This window comes from Cricetulus griseus (genome assembly GCF_003668045.3).
Source record: "Cricetulus griseus strain 17A/GY chromosome 1 unlocalized genomic scaffold, alternate assembly CriGri-PICRH-1.0 chr1_0, whole genome shotgun sequence".
Lineage (NCBI taxonomy): Eukaryota > Metazoa > Chordata > Mammalia > Rodentia > Cricetidae > Cricetulus > Cricetulus griseus.
In genome coordinates this window covers 96,744,076-96,763,786 of record NW_023276806.1, presented here as the reverse complement: position 1 = coordinate 96,763,786, position 19,711 = coordinate 96,744,076, and the positions used below count along the sequence as shown (strand labels likewise).

Genomic DNA, 19,711 nt, shown 5'->3' with positions numbered 1-19,711 from the left:
TACTAGACACAAAAGAACATCTGTTCTTTTCACATTTTTAGTTTATCTTCCTTCATGTTATACACCAACATCAAATTGGAAGATTTCATTAAGGGTTAGTCATGTTCTTGAATGGAACACTTTGCAAAAGTAGGGAGAGTTTCCACACACATCTAGAGATCCAGAATTATTGATTACTTAACACATACTTCAAGGTTTCAGGAAATGTTTAGACTGGACGTGCTGACAGCATTTGCAGAGGAACACACAAGTGCACATGACCGTGCACACCCCAGCCACACCCTGATGGAATGAGCTAGACAGGAAGGGTTTGGCCCCATCTGTGCACTGACTAAAAAAAGAGGGAGACAATTGCATGCATGTATCAAAGGGCACTCAATATTGGTTTTATTGAAAGCTGGCCAATCCTAGCAGATTAGCAAACCACATAAAATGCAGGGGTCTTAGGCCTGGAAAGATGGCTCAGCATTTAAGAGCATTTGCTGTTTTTGCACAGGACCCAGATTTTATCCCCCACACCCACAAGGCAGCTTAAACCCCTCTGCAACTTCATTCTCAGGGAATATAGAGTCCTCTTCTAGCCTCTATGGGCAACAAATGCACAAAGTACACAGGTATACATACATGGGAAACATCCATATGAATAAAATAAAATGAAAAAACTTAAAATATGGGCATCTTACTGAACTTCACTAAAAAAATACAGTCTTAAAATACTCAAATCCTCAATGGAGGGAAGATGATGGCAGGAGAGAAATAACATTCCCTTTACCCCAAACACTAATTCACAGCAATGTTTCAGTGATGACCGGATCTCATTTAAAACTCATGTTGTATCCTGAAAGGTGGGCTTCAAAACGAAGGCTTCAGAACAATAACAAGCACAGTCGTTCATATATTCCTGAACCTGGCAATCTGGAATTGAGCTGGTGATAGAGCACTTGTCTGGTTTCATTTCAAAAACCAAAAAAAAAAAAAAAAAAAAAGAAAGAGGGGTGGACGGAGGGAGGGAGAGAAAGGAGGAAAGAAAAACGAATGGAGGAAAGGAGGGGGGAGGACATTTGGAATAACCATGTGAACTTCAGTATTAGGATTTTACAAACATAATTTTGATATTTTAGAGGCCTTATTGCTTATTTTTTAATCAAAACTTTGTGTCATAATCAAGACTGCCAGGAGGCAAAATCCTTGGTAATCTGCAGGTATAATTTTACATACTTTGACTGACTAGTTCAAAATTTACAAGACTAATCTCCTAAGGCTCCATATAATAGCCTACCTTATATAAAATGTCTACTTCTGGGCATTGACATCTGTGATTGGTATGAGTGAACATGCCTACCCAGACATAAACATATAAGCTTACGAATGTACCTTTCCTACAGAACAGGCAGTCTGGATTTTTATGTTGCTGTTCAAAGAATAAATATTTCTATTTTCCCTGGCCCTCTTTCCTCCTCTGATGAGATAAGTCAGGAATACAGATGCATCTTTTAATTCAATCTTACTCTACTGAGCCAAATGTAACATGGTTTGCAATGTTTTTAATTTCAAATTGAAAGAGAAACAGCCCCTAGCATGGATAGCTTTGCCAAAAGGAGTATTAAAGAAGGTAGATTTAGTTATATAAAGTTACAATATTTTGAACTAGTGAAGACTTTCAGAGATGGTAAAATCTGACCCTACTGCTGTGAAGTTAAGAAGTAAATGGAGAAGTCTGTGTTGTTTCCTTATGCTGAACACTTTAATGTTCTTTGAATTTCAACAGACATGTGAAGAAATGCAAATGAGGCAAGTAGGCAATGCCAGAATCATTCTTCCATTCTACATCAACAATGGCACATGTTATATTGATCTTTGGTGCTCTCCAATGCACAGTGTTATAGGTAACACAGGTCATTGATTTCACTTGGTCACAACAGCTGAGATTTCCAACTGTATATTTGGTTAAACCTCCAAAGACAGGTCAGTATTTCATGCCTGGAGACAGATTTATAACTTTTCTCTTTAGCCAAATCCATAGTTAATTTTATAAACAACTATTATTATTTATCCATTATTAAGTTCCCACTGAGAACTAGGCATCAACTAGTTCACTTACTAATGGATCAAATTTCTGTAGTATCAAAAACATTTGCCTTATTGGTGTAAATCCAAAGTAAGCCTTCTCTAGTATGAATAGAATAAAATGCTTACAACCACACATTGACAATATACACCAATAAAACAAAGGTCAGTCAGGAAGAAACACACATTTGTAATCCTAGCATTCAGGAGGCTGAGGCAGGAGGATCATAAGTTTAGGCCAGCCAGCGTCCATCTCCAAACACAGCACCACTAACACCCAAGGTCCTTCTCAAGAATAAAATATATCAGAAGTTCATAAAGGTGTTTGGTTCATACAATGTGCAAATTACTTCCCAGTGACAGCTCCTTATAGCAGGTCAATTGTGGTCAGAGGGAACTTTAAAGTTCACAATTGTATTTCCAGTTCATGGAAAACAAGCCATACTAAGTTCCAAGCTTGTAGCAAATGGCAACCTAAGTAAAATGTAAAATACATCCCCAACCCAAACTTTGTGGAATAAATGTTAAAAGAAAAAGGATGGTGGAAACAGGTTCTGGGTAAACATGGTGGCTCACCACAACATTCATCTCTGCTTGCTACTGGTCACATGGTAATGGATAATTTTGGTTGTCAATTTGACTGAACTAAAGAATGCAGTCAAAATGCAGACTTCTGAGGGTTTCTGTGAGGGTGTTTCCAGAGAAGACTGGTGTGTGGGTCTGCAGATCTGAGTGCAGAGTGCCAGCCCTGAGCATGGTTGACATCACCCAGTGGGCTGGAGGCCTAGGTGGGATGAAAAGAAAGGGAGAAGTGACACACATATAGCATACCTTTATTGAGTGGGTGCATTTTAGGTTGATCTGTTGGCCCGGGCATCAGTTTCTAGATGTTTCAGCACTGAGAATGAACTTTCACTAGCTCTCTGAGGAGATTTCAGACCTTCAGTCCCCAGCTAGGACTGTTTCATTGCTCACTCAATTGGTTTGCTTTCTTCTAGACTCTTGGCCTGAAGTCCTATAAATGTCTCTGTTCTCTGGATTGCCAACAGCCATTGAGGAACTATCCAGCCCCTGAAAACTACATACAGCAATCTGAAAATCCCTTCACACACACACACACACACACACACACACACACACACACACACACACACACACCCTACTCCCACTGTTCTGTTATGCTCTGCTCTGCAGGAACATAAAGAAAGCACATGACAAACAGAAAATTGAGATGTTCTATACCTGAAAAGTTGAAGAAACATCAGAATGGGCAATAAGATGGCAAAGAAATAATGGAAACAGTTCAAAGTTGAAGGGCTAGTGGGTAACTAATTTAGCTACCAGAGGAAGCCTGGAGAAATAGCATGCTGGCACATGCTCTGGAAAACTCTAGAGATAGCAGGCATTCTGAAGTCACCTTGACAACAAATATTAACAAGACTGCTTTAAAAGCCATGTTGATCCCTAAACATTCTGACTTTCCTGCACAATAGACAACTATATCCCTGATACCATGTCTGGAAATGTGGGATTTATTCTGTGGGGTTGTGGGAATCTACATAACTCCAAGCTAAGAAACAAGTTTGAGCTAAAAGTCAAGGAAGAAATTCCAAAGTAATGTATGAAACACACACACACACACACACACACACACACACACACACACACACACACACACACACGCTGAATAATGGTAGTATCAGCACCAGAGGATTTTATATACCACAGCACGGGAACTAGGAGATTCAAGAGATGCTGACCAGCCTGAGGAAAAGAATCACAAATGGAAATATTGACATCTTCAATGAAAGAAGCAGGCATCCACTTATTTCTACAGGCAAATCCATTGACCAACACCCCCAGCCATGGAGCTTCTAATAAGCTTTGTAAAATTACTTTTTCTTTTCTTTTTCTGAAACAGGGTTTCTCTGTGTCCTAGAACTCACTCCGTAGAACAGGTTGACCATGAACTCACAGAGATCCACCTGCTTCTGTCTCCCAAGTGCTGGGTTTAAAGGTGGAAATGTTTTTAATTGAAGTAGAATTATGCTACTTCTCCCCTCCCTTTCCTCTCATCAGATCTTCCCATGCCTCGACAAGCTCAAATTGATAGCCTCTCTTTCTTTGATTCTATGTTATATGCATATGTGTATTCATGCACACACGCGTGCATGCACACATACACATACCCTGTTGAGTGTACTTTTGTTAACTGTGCATATATAGTTTCAAGTTTAACTACTCTGCATTAGACAACCAAATAGGATTCATGTCCAGGAGAGGCTACTTCTTATCCCAGCTGTCAATAATTGCCTGTAGTTATTTGTCTAAGGATGGAAACATGTGGAATTTCCCTTTCCCTGTTATGTCCATTGAATTTTCCATTGCTTCAACAGTAACTTTTGTGCAGCCATTTCTAGGATAGACTTTCACAGAAGCATTCTAGTATTCTAGCTCTTATAATCTGTCTTCTGAGATATTCCCTGAGTCAAAGATGCAAGAACTGTAATATAGATGTATCCTTAGGGGCTAAGATTCCTATGATCTGTTGGATCTCTGAAGTTGTGTTCAGTTGTGGTTTTCTGTGATGGTCTCTATTTGCTGTAAAGAGGAGCTCCTTTGATGAGGGTGGTATCTACACTTACCTGTGGGTATAGTAAGTTTTTAGATATGTATTTCTTTTCCTTAAGATTTATTCATTCCTAAGAGGCCTGCTATTTTCTGAAGGGAAATAGAGTGGATGGAGGATGGGGACTGAGAGGAGTGGAGGGAGGGAAAACTGAAGTTGAGATGCATTTTATGAGAGAAGAATAAAAAAGAGTTATTTTTATTTTTAATATTATACATATACACACTTATATATATCCATATTTGTGTGTGTGTGTGTGTGTGTGTGTGTGTGTGTGTGTGTGTGTATCTTTGAAGGGTATGCATATGCTTGGGGTGCCCACAAAGACCAGAAAAGGGCAACAGATCCACTGGAGCTTGAGTTACAGGTGGTTGTGTGTCCCTCAACTTGGGTGCTGCAAACTCAACACAGATCCTCTCCAAGAGCAGTATGAGTTCTTAACCATGGAGCCATCTCTCCAAATCCAAAGCTACTAGTTTCTAATGTGATGAGACAAACGTAAAAATTCAACACGTTTTGTAAAATGTAGGATAGAAAGTTTCACAGAAACCAACAGAAGACAAAGAGGCATAAAATTGAACAAGGAGGATTTTTATAAGAATTCCTTTAAAGGTATCCAACATTCAATTAATTGGAAGAGAAAATAGGAAATGGGAGCTGTAGAAAAATTGAAGAAAATGAGTTCTGAGATGAAAATGTTTAAAAGAAATCAAGAAGGCATCTGAATTCTGAGGAGTAATGATAAAAACTAGACTAGAGAAACATTTTGATGGAAAACAACACCCATCTTAGAATTACAGCAGCCTTCTGTGTTCAAGGTTTCCATATCAGTGGTTTAACCAGCTGCAGATCAAAAATGCCATGTCTGTACTAAGCATGTAAAGTCACTTCACCTTTTTCATTAGTCCCAAAACAATACCATAAGACATCTATTAACACAACATTTACTCTGCTTCAGGGACTGTCCATGAACTAGAGATAAAGCATACAAGAGGATATGCAGAGATTATATGCAAATATATCTCTATCCCTTAAGAGACTTAAGGATGTGCAGATGTGACTACAATGGAGAAGTTTTTGGAAACAAACCCTCATGATATCCAGGGATGACTGTGTACATCTAACCAAAGATTCACTCAATTGGGGGAGTCCAATTATAAAAAGCCTTCTACACATTCAAGATCTGAATCTATTTAGAGATATCAAATAGAGTATCTATTAGTACACTAATAGAGAACTTCCTACAGGACATGCTTCATGATTAGGAAGGAAGAAAACAAGAACAGAGAAAAAGTGAGCCTAAGAAATAAGGAATTCAACATAAGGCATTGTGGTGACATATTATTTATGATTTATTAAAGCTTGCCTGAGGATTCAGAAAGCAAAGTCAGCCTCAAGCTATAGAAATCCAGCATTAGTGGTATACACCTTTCATCCAAGGACTCAGGATTTAGAGGTAGATGGATCTCTGTTAGTTCAAGGCCACCCAGGACTACACGAGATTGAATCAGTCTAAAAGAGTAACAGAGCTCATACCTTTGACCGTAGGACTTATGAGAGGTATTTAAGACAGGAAAGGGGTCTCAGAACTGGCATTCATTGTCCAGCCACATCGGGTTTAGGAAGGCATATAGTTTCAGGATTCTCCAGCCATATTGAGGAGAGCATAGCAGTCTGAGATTGCAGTCTGAGGAGTCAGGATTGCCTTTCAGTCTAAGATAGAGGTAAGAACTAGTAGCCTGCTGCTTTGCTGTTCTGATCTTCAGCTTGAAGCAAGAACTCCAGTATCTGTCTCTGGGTCTTTTATTTTTTGTGCTTCATGGGATTATGAAGAAAAGTCCAAAGTTGAAGATGAACTTGTCCAAGACAAAGCCAAACAAAGGCCTGGAGAGCATTCAGTCCATTAGAACAAAGAACAGAATTTCCAGTGAATGAGAGGGAATGGGTGGTGTATAAGACAGAGAATAATAATAAATAGAAATGATAAGATAGAAGAGAGATGCAGTAATACACAGTAATGTCCGGACCATTTTGTATTGGTATAAAAAGAGATATTGGTTCTTGTGTTACACCAAACTAATGTGTTGTCTACAGATGGATCATGGGTTTTAAAATAAGTATCAATTTTTGAGATGTTCTAATCTGTCAACCATTCTGCAGATCTTCATAAAGGTGTAATTTTGGGGGGAAGTTAGTTCATTCTTTTCTAAATACTAAGGTCAATATAAATATAACAAAATTTTTAAAACAGCTTGTGCTACATTTGTCAGAAATATATTTTAAAATACTATGTATACAAAAAGTCAATTGAACAACAGCATCCTGTACAGAACAATAGGGAAGACAGAATACAATCCTTAAAAGCTGAAACACCCAACACGGGTTTCCACTGAAGCAGCCAATTTCAACTTTTATTATGAATAAGAAAGGCATGTTTGGATATGTAGGAAACTCTAAAGATGAAAAGTTATAGGAACAGAATAGAGAAGCATATTTCCACTAACTGTGGATAAATTATAGTCATGATTCATTACTGAGAAAGCAGAATTAGGTAAAATCATGTAAATATTTGTTTGATTTTTCCTGGGAGAAGAAACATAAAACAAGATGTATTGTTCCCCTTGGAACATTCATCGATGCTGAAGACGCCATCCAAAACACAGCAAGCCTCCTGACAAGAGCTCCAGCCATGACTCACCAACAAGTTTGGATCCAATTGACACACAGATTCCTGGCAACCATGTGTTGGTGTTTTATGAAGAAGATTAAGATGTGTGGATTTCTTTTCAGAAAGCCTGTTTTAACTAGTCTTTCAGACTCCTCAGTGTTTTCCCTCCATCTACAAAGACACCTGTGTGTGGAATAAAAGGCTTAACACTGCGTTCCAAACCAGGTTGAAAACTCCTAATGGGCCCAGCAGAGAAACTGGCCAGAAACTGATCCTGTGGGTTTAGAATTTCAGTTGTGCTGAGAGGCGGCTAGGATTGTTCCACGTCCTTTGAAAAACCAGAAGCCATGCACCTGAGCATAGCCCCACAGCTTGTCTTTCACCTCTTGAGATCAGTGGAGTAGATCTGAAAGGGCTGCAAGGAGCTCCCGGAGGAGAGAATCAGTATGGAAATCCATTTTATCAGAAAATACTCTTGTTTGGAAAGGTATGCCTTATATAGATGATTGATCTTGCTTTCCTCCAGATATCTCTGCAGCCTGATTCTTCCTCAGGACTTTCTTCTCAGTGCCAAGATGGCCAAGTCAGTGATGGTTTATACAAGGCTAGCATCATCTCTTCAAGATGACCACATAGTTCCAAATATCAAATAACGTTCGAGGAAACAGACTCCAAAAAGCAAGCTCATGACAAATTAAGCACTAAGAAGTAGATTTTTATCAACCAAGGGACTTACCATTAAGTTAATTGACAATCACAGGACTAGTCATACATGTCAGTCCAATGGCCAAAGTATCTCCATTCTAGACTAAAGATACGTTGGGAAAGTATATTAATGACTTTTCTATTGCTGTGATAAAAGACCATGACAAAGGCAATGTACAGAAGGAAATTTACTTGGGCTGTGGTTCAAGAGGAATAAGAATATGGGATAGGGGGTTAGTGGGAGGCAGAGGGAACTGGGATTGACATGTAAAACAAGCTTGTTTCTAATTTAAATTTAAAAATAGAAAAAAATAAGAACCTATAATGACAAAGAAGAGACTTGGTGGCTGGAGCAGAAAGCCAAGAGCTCACATCTTTCAGTACAAACAGGAAGTAGGGAGAGCTCAAAGCCCATGCCCAGTGACATACCTCCTAGATCAAGGCCACACTCTCTAAATGTACATACCAGCTGGAAATGAAATATTCAAATGCCCGAGGCTATGAGGAACATTTACTGTCCAATCTACCACAGAGATTATATAACCAACCAGGATAGTCATGTCAGAGGTCAGTCACACACAGGCATACACCCACATGGCATCCTATTTATCTGGAATAAACCATGCTTATATCCCCACTCTGTACTTGCTGTTACAACATCCTGCTGCATTCAGTATTGTTCTGTGACTGTTTTTAACCTTTAGTTTGATGAGCTCTCTTAGACTGGTTATATCTTGAAAGATGAATTTTCTGATATAATTGACCATTAGAGGAATCCATTATTAATTGCAAATCCATTATTTACTAGGGCTGCAGTCAATTTTCACCAGCAGCTTCTAATTTTTGAAGAAATCCCCTTTTAAATAATTTCTATTCTAATGTTTGCCTGGGTCTGTTTTTGTTTTTCCCAATATTTTATTTTCATCTGGAAGTCAGTGACATATTGCAGGAGATTGGAGGATTCCTTCCTTGCTTGTGAGCTATGAGTATAAACACAGTCGTAAACATCATGAGAGCTAAGAGTGTAACTCAATGGTAGAGTGCTTGCCTAGCATGTAGCGTGTACCAGGTCCTGGAATAGATTCCTGATATCCTGGGGGAGGAAATGAAAGGGGGAGGAAGGAACAATGTAGAAAGGAGAATATAGCAGATAGAAACCCACTTCACATTCCACAATAGGAATGTTTACCAATACAACACCGTTAGCCAGGAGGAAAAATGTCCCTATAACTACTTTAAACCAATGCCTCTCCACTACAGGCAAGGAGACTTCTTACTATAAATCTTTCTGCCAAAAGCCGCCTGAGCCCCACCACCACGTGTGAGCTTTACGCCAGCCGCCTGCCTGAGTTAGGCCCAAATGAATACACAGAAACTTGTATTAGGTTTAAAGCTGCTTGGCCAATGACTAGGATTCCTCATCTGCTAGCTCAGTCTTAACTATCATAAATCTATATATGTTATAAGACTTATCTTATCAGACGCCTTATTGGCATCCCTCCTTGCCGGTGGTTCACATCGTGCCACTGGAGGAGGAAGGGGAAAAGGGGCCCTTGCTGTTTCTCCTTCACTTAAATATGAATCTCCTTGCTATGTCACTTCCTGACTGGATCACCACTTCTCTACTACATTTCCCAGAATCCTCTTTGACTCCTAGTCCAGTCTAACTTGCTGTCTCATTGGCCAAACAGTATTTTATTTAACAATCAATAAGATAAACATACACAGTACATTCCCCATCAGAGACTGACTACTTTCCTCAGAATACCCCAATCACCTGTCTGGTGCATGCCACATGGGCTAAGATGTTTACTCAATAGGCAATAGTGATTGCTGCTAACACCCCACTATCTGTCATGTCTGCCCTAAACATCATGAGCATAGGTTTTCTCCTCACTGTTGACATTAGTTCTCACAGACCTCTGCTTTCACAACTCAGTTCTTAGATTTTCTACTCCTATTTTCCTCCTGGACTAATTCCCATTTTCAAGCAGTTTCCTAATCTTGTCATGTGGCTATTTACTGGCAAATTAATGATTTCCAAGCTCTCCCTTTATAGTATTTTGGCTATCTCAAAGTGCTTTTGTGGACTGAAAATCCAATATGCCAACTGAGGGGTCAGCCTTATAAATGACACCCCTCAACGGTGAATAAGAAAAATCTGAGAATAATAATGCTTATAGTGGTAGAAAACAGTAGCAAGAGTGGGATGAGGAACTAAAGAAAAATGCCTGTGAGCACTTTGTCTTAAAACTCAGATGTGAAACTCTGCCATGGCCACTGGCAACATAAAGGTGAAAAGGAAACAGGGTAGCTGCTTTCAAAGAACACAGTTTGGAGAACATAGAAAAGCAAAAAAATAAAAGTTACAACACTTGAGAAAATGTGCTGCAAATGAAGATTTTACTATAGATTAGTGGTTGACTTTCAGCAACAGTGAGTAGCTGGTAAAAATCAGATGACTGCAAGGAGTTACTTGTGATTTGTGGATGTCAGAGTAAAGCAAAGGAGAAGACGCTGTGTGTACCAGGCTGTGTCTCAAGACCAACACAGGAAAGGGGAAAATTGGATCTTGGATATATGATCATCTTTTCCTTTAAAAAATACAGAAGAGGCCAGTAGGATTGCTTAATAGGTAGAGGCACTTGCTACCAAGCCTTCCAGAGACCCATGTAGTAGAAGGAGAGAACTGACTCTGACAAGTTGTCCTCTGACTCCCCCCACCACCCTCTCCTCAAAAACTGGCTTTTTAAAAAAGTGAATGTCTTGACTCATACAAGTCAAAACTTCAAGAATATGTTCACTTTCAAATACTATCTGAAGAACAGGGTTAAATGATATTGGCCAACACTGGTTTATCTCACTGTCTTTGACTCCTTTCTCTGAGTTCCTGTACTGTATATCTAGATCTATCCATGTCTTTATGTCTTCACAAGTGTGCCCAATACTAGGAAAAGATGATAACCTCTCCACTGAGATCTTGGAGAATCACTCGAATCTGTCAGGTTCACCTGATCCAGAATCAAACTTGACTTGTGCCATCATGTCAGTGCTGTGAGAGCTTTGTAACAACAGGTGAGGCTTTCTTTTTATCTAGATAACAGTGGTACCCCTGGATGTGGTTTGAATTTTAAATACCTCCCATGGTTTTATGTGTTTGAGCACTTGGTTCCAAGCTAGTAAATGTGTTAGAAAGGTGTGAAGCCTTAGGAGATGGAGCATCACTGAAGGAAGTAGGTCCTGGAGCCTTGAAATTGTACAGCCTGGTTCACACCTTGCTCACTCTCAGCATCCTGACTGTGGATGAGCTGTTTCACTCTTGCCTCCATGCCTCTCCCACCAAGATGGACTCTGTCCCATAAACTGTAAGTCAAAGCAAACCTCTCTTAGACTGCTTCATACCCCATTTCCCCGATGACAAAAGCAGCCACTTCACTTCATAACTGAAGTCTGCTGATCTTTACTGTGTTTTCTCCTCCTTTTGAACATTGGAGTTTCAAACTACAGGAATGTGAATGGAGGATCCCATTACCAAAATACTAAAACTATTTCATCAAGGCTATATCTTGTGGTATCAAACATTTTTAGACCCTTATGGTCATCATGTACCCTACAACTGGACAAATCTAAGGGCCACCATGTCATTCAAATACTTGATATTTCTTGTTTGATATCTGCCTGAGAAGACGGTATCAGTGAAGAGATGTCCAAGAAAGCTGAAAGAGATTATTTGGGACAGGAGAAACTTGGCAGTGTCCTGAGTCTCAAAACATTTAGAGCTTCTGAACATACATATATGATCAGTCCCAGAAGCCATATTGTGGAATCTCAAAAGATGCTGGTAGAAGAAAACTTAAAGGGCTTTATAGATCACAAATCTGTCCTCAAATCTCTGCGCATTTGTGGAGAAAGATGATGGGAAGTAGGAAAAGAGGAGGAATACATACAAAGGAAGGAGGAGTTTCAAATACCTTGTTATAAGAAGTTAGTCCTCGAATGCAGAAGCTTACAAATGTGTGATTTGATGTCCTCAGTGGGCATGGAGGCATCTGAAAATTGTGTTCAGAAGGCTGATTCTCGAGTGTCATTTACAGACTCATTGATTTTGTGGCTTGGACAGTTCCTAAGTTCTTTCTTTTATCATTCTGAGTCAGTCTGATGGAGGGGTTCCAAAATAAGTCATAACTTGCTGTATCTAATCAAATCAGGGTTTGAAGAACTACCATTATATGGTTGTTTGAAAGAGAATGCCCACCATGGGTTCATATATTTGAATGCGTAGTCATTGGTTAATTGGGCTGTTTAGGAAGGATTGGGAAGTGTGACCTTGTTGGAGGAGGTGTCAATGGGAGTAATTTCAAAAGTCCATACCAGGCCCAATCTCTTTCCCTCTCTGCGTGCTGCCTGCTGACCAGGAAGTATCTCCCAGGCAGTTCTCCAGGACTGAACCTGCCTGTGTGTGTCCACTCTCCCCACCCTATAATATGATAATGCACTAACCCTCTGAAGCAAGGCCCCAGTATAATGCTTTCTCCTGTAAGTTGCCTTGGTCACTGTGTTTCTTCACAGCAACAGAGCAGTAACTAAGAAGCATGCACCCTAGGAGGAGTGAGAAATTCAGTCTCAATCTTCACTCATTCATGAGAGACGTTTACCAATTAGCTGAGCTTCGTAAATACTAGGCTCCATAAAACAAGCAACATGAATGAAGACTAGTTCTTAGACACAAAATGGAGTTTATGATGAGAATAAACACTTCAGAAGGGGTAGTGCAGTTTTAAGGCAAAGGCAGTGAGATGACCTGGGCATTATGAAAACCTCCTATTTAGAATGGTTACTTGGAGACCAGGAGGAGAAGCTTCTGGAACATTGGATGAAACCTCTGCTCTATGTGTAAGCACTTTAGTAAATGTCACTGAGAAATTTTGAGCTTTGGTTGTTCTCCAAAATGATTTCAGGGCCTTTGGAATGTCTGCAGAAGCAGCAACTGGCTGTGGTCATCCACATCTCCCCCAAGTAGCTCCAATATCTGACTCATCTAGTTACATCATGTAATGTGACCAGAGGAGGGAGAATGGCATAATAAGCAGTCCGACTTCACTTATGCAAGTACTGTTCATTTTATAACCCACTCATCATCCAGGGGTCTACAGTGGCTTTACACTGTCCATTAATTTTTCAACCAGGTCTGTTTCCATGAAACTTATTCTCCTGCAATTGCAGGATATTTTTCTGTACTGTGTCTTCACAGAGCCCAAAAATCCATGAATGATAACCTAAAATCTTTTATCATCTGACTTCATTGATCCATCCAAAAGATGGTTTAAAAAATAATTCATATGTACATATTTAATGATGCTTCAAGGACACACAGTATATTGTACAGGCAGTAATGGAGTATTACAATTAAAATATATATTTATCTCTGTTGTAAAACTCTAAATCTTTTTTTAAAAATATAACATAATTAGATAAAAACAAAAAACATCACATCAAAGTTGTAGAAGACAAGCTAACAGAAAAATAAAAGAACCTCAAAGAAGGCACAAGAAACCCACTCATTCATGAATTCAGGAGTTCCATAAAAGTGCTGAATGAAAGCATATACACATTATATTACACACAGGGGACCTGGTACACACCTATGTAGGCCCTGCAATTCTGCTTCAGACTTGGGAGTTCATATGAGATTTGCTCAGTTGTTTTAGAGGGCCTTGTTCTTATGGTGTCCTCCATCCTGTCTCTCCAACTCCTTTTGCCTCATAAAACTCTGAATCTTTTCTTTTTAATCAAAATTCATTTCAGAGGAAAGTATATAGGGTTGGCATCAATCAGACAGTGATTAAAACCATAAGTTCTGAATTAAATTTTCACCCCAACTCTGATAGTACTTTTGGGATTTTGGAGTAAGTTACTTAAATCCCCTAGTCTCACCGTGAACAACTTTAACATGGGCAGAACATGATGAACTCTTCAGACTATCAGGAGAATTAAAAAAAACAAGTTGGTACAAAACATTTAGTACCATGACTGTAATATAACAAGTAATTACAGTGATCTTGATCAGATAACCACTTAATGGCTTAATTGAGAAAGAATTTATTAGTTCCCAAGGACTCTTAGAAGAATGAACCAGACAGTTTAAAATCATATCTGAAAATCTACTCAGGGACTATACTTCCTTAATTTCACTCTCTTTCTCTGTCTCTGTCTGCTTCTCTCCTCTCTCTCTCTCTCTCTCTCTCTCTCTCTCTCTCTCTCTCTCTCTCCTCTCTCTCTCCTCTCTCTCTCTCTCTCTCTCTCTCTCTCTCTCTCTCTCTCTCCTCTCTCTCTCTCTCTCTCTCTCTCTCTCTCTCTCTCTCTCTCTCTCTCTCTCTCTCTCTCTCTCTCTCGCACACACAGTACTGCCAGGGGCCAGAAGAGGGCACAAGATCCCCTAGAGTTAGAATTACAGATGGTTGTGAGCACTGGGGGCACTGGGAACTGAACCTAGGTCTGCTGCATGAGCAGCCAGTGCTCTTAACCACTGAGCCATCCCTCCAGCCCCCAGACCACAGCTTTTTATCCTAATGTGGTGAAGATGGAAATTCTAAAACTATTAGCTGTCCCTGACAGTACTGAAAATTAAACCAGCCAACACTCCCATTCTTTCCAGCCCAGTGTCTGTACTTCATGAGGAAGAAAAGACAAATGAAGACTAAAATTCATGAGAAATGTCAACCAGAAGACTTTGCCATCTAGAACTCCCCACAATACTTACCCTCCAAATGTGCTCTTCCCCCACGATGATGGAACACCAATTTTAGATGATCATTTACAGAACACTGGTTTACACCTGGCTTGGTTGAGCAGCCTGGTTCTGCACAAGATAGAATAGAATGTAAGCACAAGTTTCTTGAGGCAGAGTGAAAATTTTTCTTAAAATGCAGCTGACACACAAACTTCTCCCTTTCTTCACCATCCTTTTCCGCTTCCTCCTAACTGGATTATGAAAATAAATTGGTGAAGAAGAAACAAATACCCACTTAGGGACATGAGGTAATCTTGAAAGTAAGGAAAATCACAAAGACTCAAACAAGCAAATCTCTCTGGCTTTCTTTCTAGTTATTCTAACTTTGGCCATCATTGTTGAGCATCATGTGAGCATCACATTACTTTTGTTTTTTTCAGGCAGATTCTCATTATACATCACAGTCTGATTCAGACTTACTATCTAGCCATGGCTAGCCTTGAACTCATGATCCTCTTGCCTCAATTTTACATATGCTAGTATTAATAAGCTTATACCACCAAACTGGGCAACAATAAAAATATTTTAAGACAATAGGATCAGCACAGTTAAAATTAATAAAGTTAAAATGTATTCTGATGAATGCCTTAGTAAAAGTTTTACGATTGATAACTATTGTAATTAGACAGACTTCACTTTAAAACAAATTGCAAAGTTGTTGAGGCTAGAGTTATTTACCAGCAGAAGCAGGTGTAAGCAGCCCCATCTGGGTATCACAACAGCTGAGCAGCCCTTCCTCTTCTTCTTCCTCTCATAGTCTACTGCAGTCTTAGATGCTATCCAGCTTTACATATCTGTAGAAACAGAACTCTAGGTGTCTTCCATTTGGTCGACTGGCTCACCCCTTTCCAAAGAATAGCTTATGTGTCTTCCCTACCAACAGTTCAAGCATCACCCGTATCACTACATTGTAGTTATTTTCTATGAGCTGATCTTTGCTCATCCAAAAAGTGACTTTTGAGGTCTTCTAGTCTGAAATTGCCTGGACAGTATTTATTCTTCCCAACTACAAAAACTTCCATCTGGCCCTGAAGAAAAACTCTTACATCCCATTTTATATTTTGAGACTTGTTCTTCAATGCTTTGCAAGTTGTAGTTTGGTGGAACTTACCAGTGGAAAAATGAAGATGAAAAGAAACTACAATGTAAAGGGAGCAAATGGTTAAGTCATCTGATGCTTGCCAGAAAGACTTCTTGGAAGGACAGTTACAGATGCCTGGGATGAGAGAACGCTTTCAGATAAGCATCTCTCCTTTTTTGCTGTGCTGAGGTCAGCAAGATCAGAGGATCAGATAGCCCTATTCATCCCTCATTGCCAGGAGAATTTGAAATAAACAAAACAACTGCATAGTGGTGCTTTTATCAGTGCTACATCCCACACTTTATAAGGCTACAGCTTTGAGATGGTGGTGGCTTGACCTTCCCTCAGTTTCCTCATCTGAAAACTAGAATAACAGCACCTTGGTTGTTCAGTTTAAATTAAATAATCTGACAAGATAAATACCACTGTAGTTGCCACACACTCAGCATTCAACAGACAGCTTTTTGAACATTTCTTCCCTCTTCAGGCCATCGGGAATAGCTGTGAGTAACATAAACAAGCCATTTGGATGGACTAACTTTCTGTGTACCACCAACCCATTCCCAGCCTTTCCAAATACAACAGATGTTTTAATTAAAATGTGAGTATTGTGGGCTGGAGAGATGGCTCAATGGTTAAGGCTCCATTCCCACCACCCATGTCAGGTTCAGACTACCTGATCTGATGCTTCTGGCTTCCAGAGTACCTACACACACACACACACACACACACACACACACACACACACACACACACACACACACACTTTTTAAATTTTTGCTCCAATACACATTTCTGAATCCTTCAAGTTAACGATAACAGAATTTCCACACTGAGTGCATCATGATTCAAGAGGGATTAGCACCTGGTGTGTTTAGCACAGCTTGTGATTCCTTGAAGGGTGTAGCAATTACATCAGTGACAGGCCATGAGTGTTCACCTGCTATAAATATCTCAAATACACTTCCATCTCTTCTAACACCATATATGTTGTCAATGCAACTTAAGATTAAGGGGCAGATTCAGTAAAATGATCCAGATGTTCTTTAGGAGGTAAAGATAAAAGAGAATTGGAGAAAAACATTTTATGAAATATCTTAGAAGTAAACTAAGCATTAAGGAGTTTTTTACAAAGTCCTAGTTATTCATTTGATCAAAAACCAACTTGGTGGGCTTGAGACATGGCTCAGCAGTAGAGTGTTTACCAAGCATGCACAAGACCCTGGGTTTGGCCCTTAACACTTTGGAAAAGGGGTGATCTGAGGGGGAGAAGTATTCTGACTCTGATATAAGTGGTGTTTCTTGCTTACTTTGCATTTTTGTGTGTTAAAAATCTTGTCAAGAATTGTAGAAGGCACTAGGAATACAATGATAAGTCTAACACATTTTCCTGAAATTAAGGCTTCCTATTCCTGAATTGGTATAAACTTCAGACAACCCTCCCACCTGGTTAATCTGAAGCTATTAGAAAACCTGGAGAAAATGCAGCATGTAATCATCTGGAGAGTAACTGTAGTATTCAAGATACTGAAGGGAAGGGCTGTTCAATACAATTGAATGGGTAAGCCTCTCCCATCCACCCCGGTCAAAGTCAGGACAAACACAGAGTCAAAGATGCAAAGTACGAAACACTAATCAGAACCCTGGGAATCTGAGTTAAAATGTCAACAGCCTAAGAAACCTGAGTATACACAAACTGGAATTCAGAAACCCTTGAAGCAAACAGTTCCAGATAAATAAGCCAGACTTCAGAGACTTTGAAAGGACCAGGCCTTAGGATTAAAGAGAGAAATCCAGGACTGGGTGAGCTTGGTCCTGGACCAGTTGATGGAGAGTTCTCAGGCTGATTAACCCTAATCCTCTCCTGAAGAAGGCAGATTCAGGCAAAACAGCACAAATTAGTTTAATAATTCTTCAGATGTACCTGGTATTTAATAGTAAAACATATTTATCAGGCCAAGAGAGAAAATTAAATGTTCAGAGAGAGAGAGAGAGAGACAGACAGAGAGAGAGAGAGAGAGAGGAAAAAGTAAAAATATGGATATGATGGATGAACTTTGAGACACTCACACAAAGACATTTAAAAACTAACTTTTTAAAAATCAAATAGAAGAAAGTATAATTTATCAAACTGAAAAATGTAATTTCTAAAATTAAGATATATATCAAATAAATTAAATGACTCTTCAGATTAAACAGAGGAGGATATTAGAACTGAAAACCACATCAATTTAAAGCATCCAGATTAGAGAACAGAAAAAAATGTTTGAAAATAAAAAATGAACAATAAGTACATGAAATGTAGCATAAATATAACAAAAAAAAATCATCAAGTTACTGAAGAGAAAGAAGAGGAATTGTTGGGAAAAACAGAGTGTTATGTGAAACTGCCCGAGAATATTCAGACTTTAGTCCACACATCTAAACAGATCACTTGCTAAACCCTAACACGCATGTAAAACATAAAAGTAACAACACATCCTGCTTTGCATAATAATAAAAATGAAAAAGAAATCAAAGGTGTTTTAGTCAGCTTCCTGTTACTATAATGAATATTGGGAAGAGAGAGGGTGTCTATAATCCTCTTTGAGGTCATGTCTCAATATTCTGAGACTTCCTACTAGGCAATACTTGAAGGTTCCAAATCTCCCAGTAGCACAAATCAGGGCCAAGCCTTCAGCATTTGGGGGAACTCTCCATATCCACACTATAGGAACACTCCATATCCACACTGTAGGAACACTCACTCCATATCCACACTGTAGGAGCACTCCATATCCACACTGTAGGAGCACTCACTCCATATCCACACTGTAGGAGCACTCACTCCATATCCACACTGTAGGAGCACTCACTCCATATCCATACTGTAGTCAAGTGAAGAAAACTTTCAGTAGCTTCAATGAATAGAGGCAACTAACTTCCAACAGAAATAGCCACACCACAGAACAGTAGAACACTGTACAGTGGGAGCCATGAAAAGCAGCTGTCATGATGGGGGAAATACTTCTGTGTATGTTTATAAATAAAGTACTTGCTTGGCCAATGAGACAGCAGGTTAGGCTGGACTAGGAGTCAAAGAGGATTCTGGGAAATGTAGTAGAGAAGTGGTGTTCCAGACAGGAAGTGACATAGCAAAGAGACTCATATTTAAGAAGAGGAAAAAGGAAGTGTCCCTCTTTTCCCCTCGGCTCCTGCTCCAGCGGCTCGATGTGATTCACCAGCAAGGAGGGACGCCAATAAGGCGTCCGATAAGATAAGTCCCATAAAATATATAGATGTATGGTAATTGAGACTGAGCTAACAAATGAGAATCCTATTCATTGGCCAAGCAGCTTTGTAACTAATACAAGTCTCTCTGTGTATTCATTTGGGCCTAACTCGGGCGGGCGGCTGGTGTAAAGCTCACACGTGGCTGTGGGGCTCAGGCGGCTTTTGGCAAAAAGATTTATCGTAACACTGTCATTCTTCAGAGCTACAGTGACAAAGTGTGTTTGGATGGCTTGGTGGTTAAGAACACTGACTGCTTTTCCCTTGGACTCTGGTTCAGTTCCCAGCACCCACATGACATCTAACAACTGTCTATAACCCCAAGATCTGACACCTTCACAGATACATGCATGCAGGCAAAACACCAATGTAAATAACATAAAAATACACTATTTTTAAAAAAAGAAAACAAGGTAAAAATGTCTTCTAACAGCCAAATTCTGAGGGAGGGGGACTGTTTTTTAAGTACTTTTCTAAAATAAATGCCAAAAGAGGTCTACA

The 19,711-nt window shown here is 39.5% G+C and overlaps 1 long non-coding RNA gene across 2 annotated transcripts in view; it reads right to left on the bottom strand.

Annotated features, from left to right (window-relative positions):
* Window positions 1-18,939, bottom strand: part of LOC103162710 — a 38,662-nt gene extending 19,723 nt beyond the window's left edge. The window contains exons 1-5 of one of the 2 annotated variants that reach the window (XR_003481060.2): window positions 18,796-18,939; window positions 15,971-16,075; window positions 15,538-15,653; window positions 14,830-14,928; window positions 1,347-2,851 (exon numbers count right to left, since the gene is read on the bottom strand). This is a non-coding gene — a long non-coding RNA (uncharacterized LOC103162710). Of the gene's footprint in view, window positions 1-1,346; window positions 2,852-14,829; window positions 14,929-15,537; window positions 15,654-15,970; window positions 16,076-18,795 lie in introns of those variants that run through there. The other variant, XR_004772088.1, reaches the window with a different exon arrangement.
* Between the last annotated feature and the right edge of the window lie 772 nt (window positions 18,940-19,711).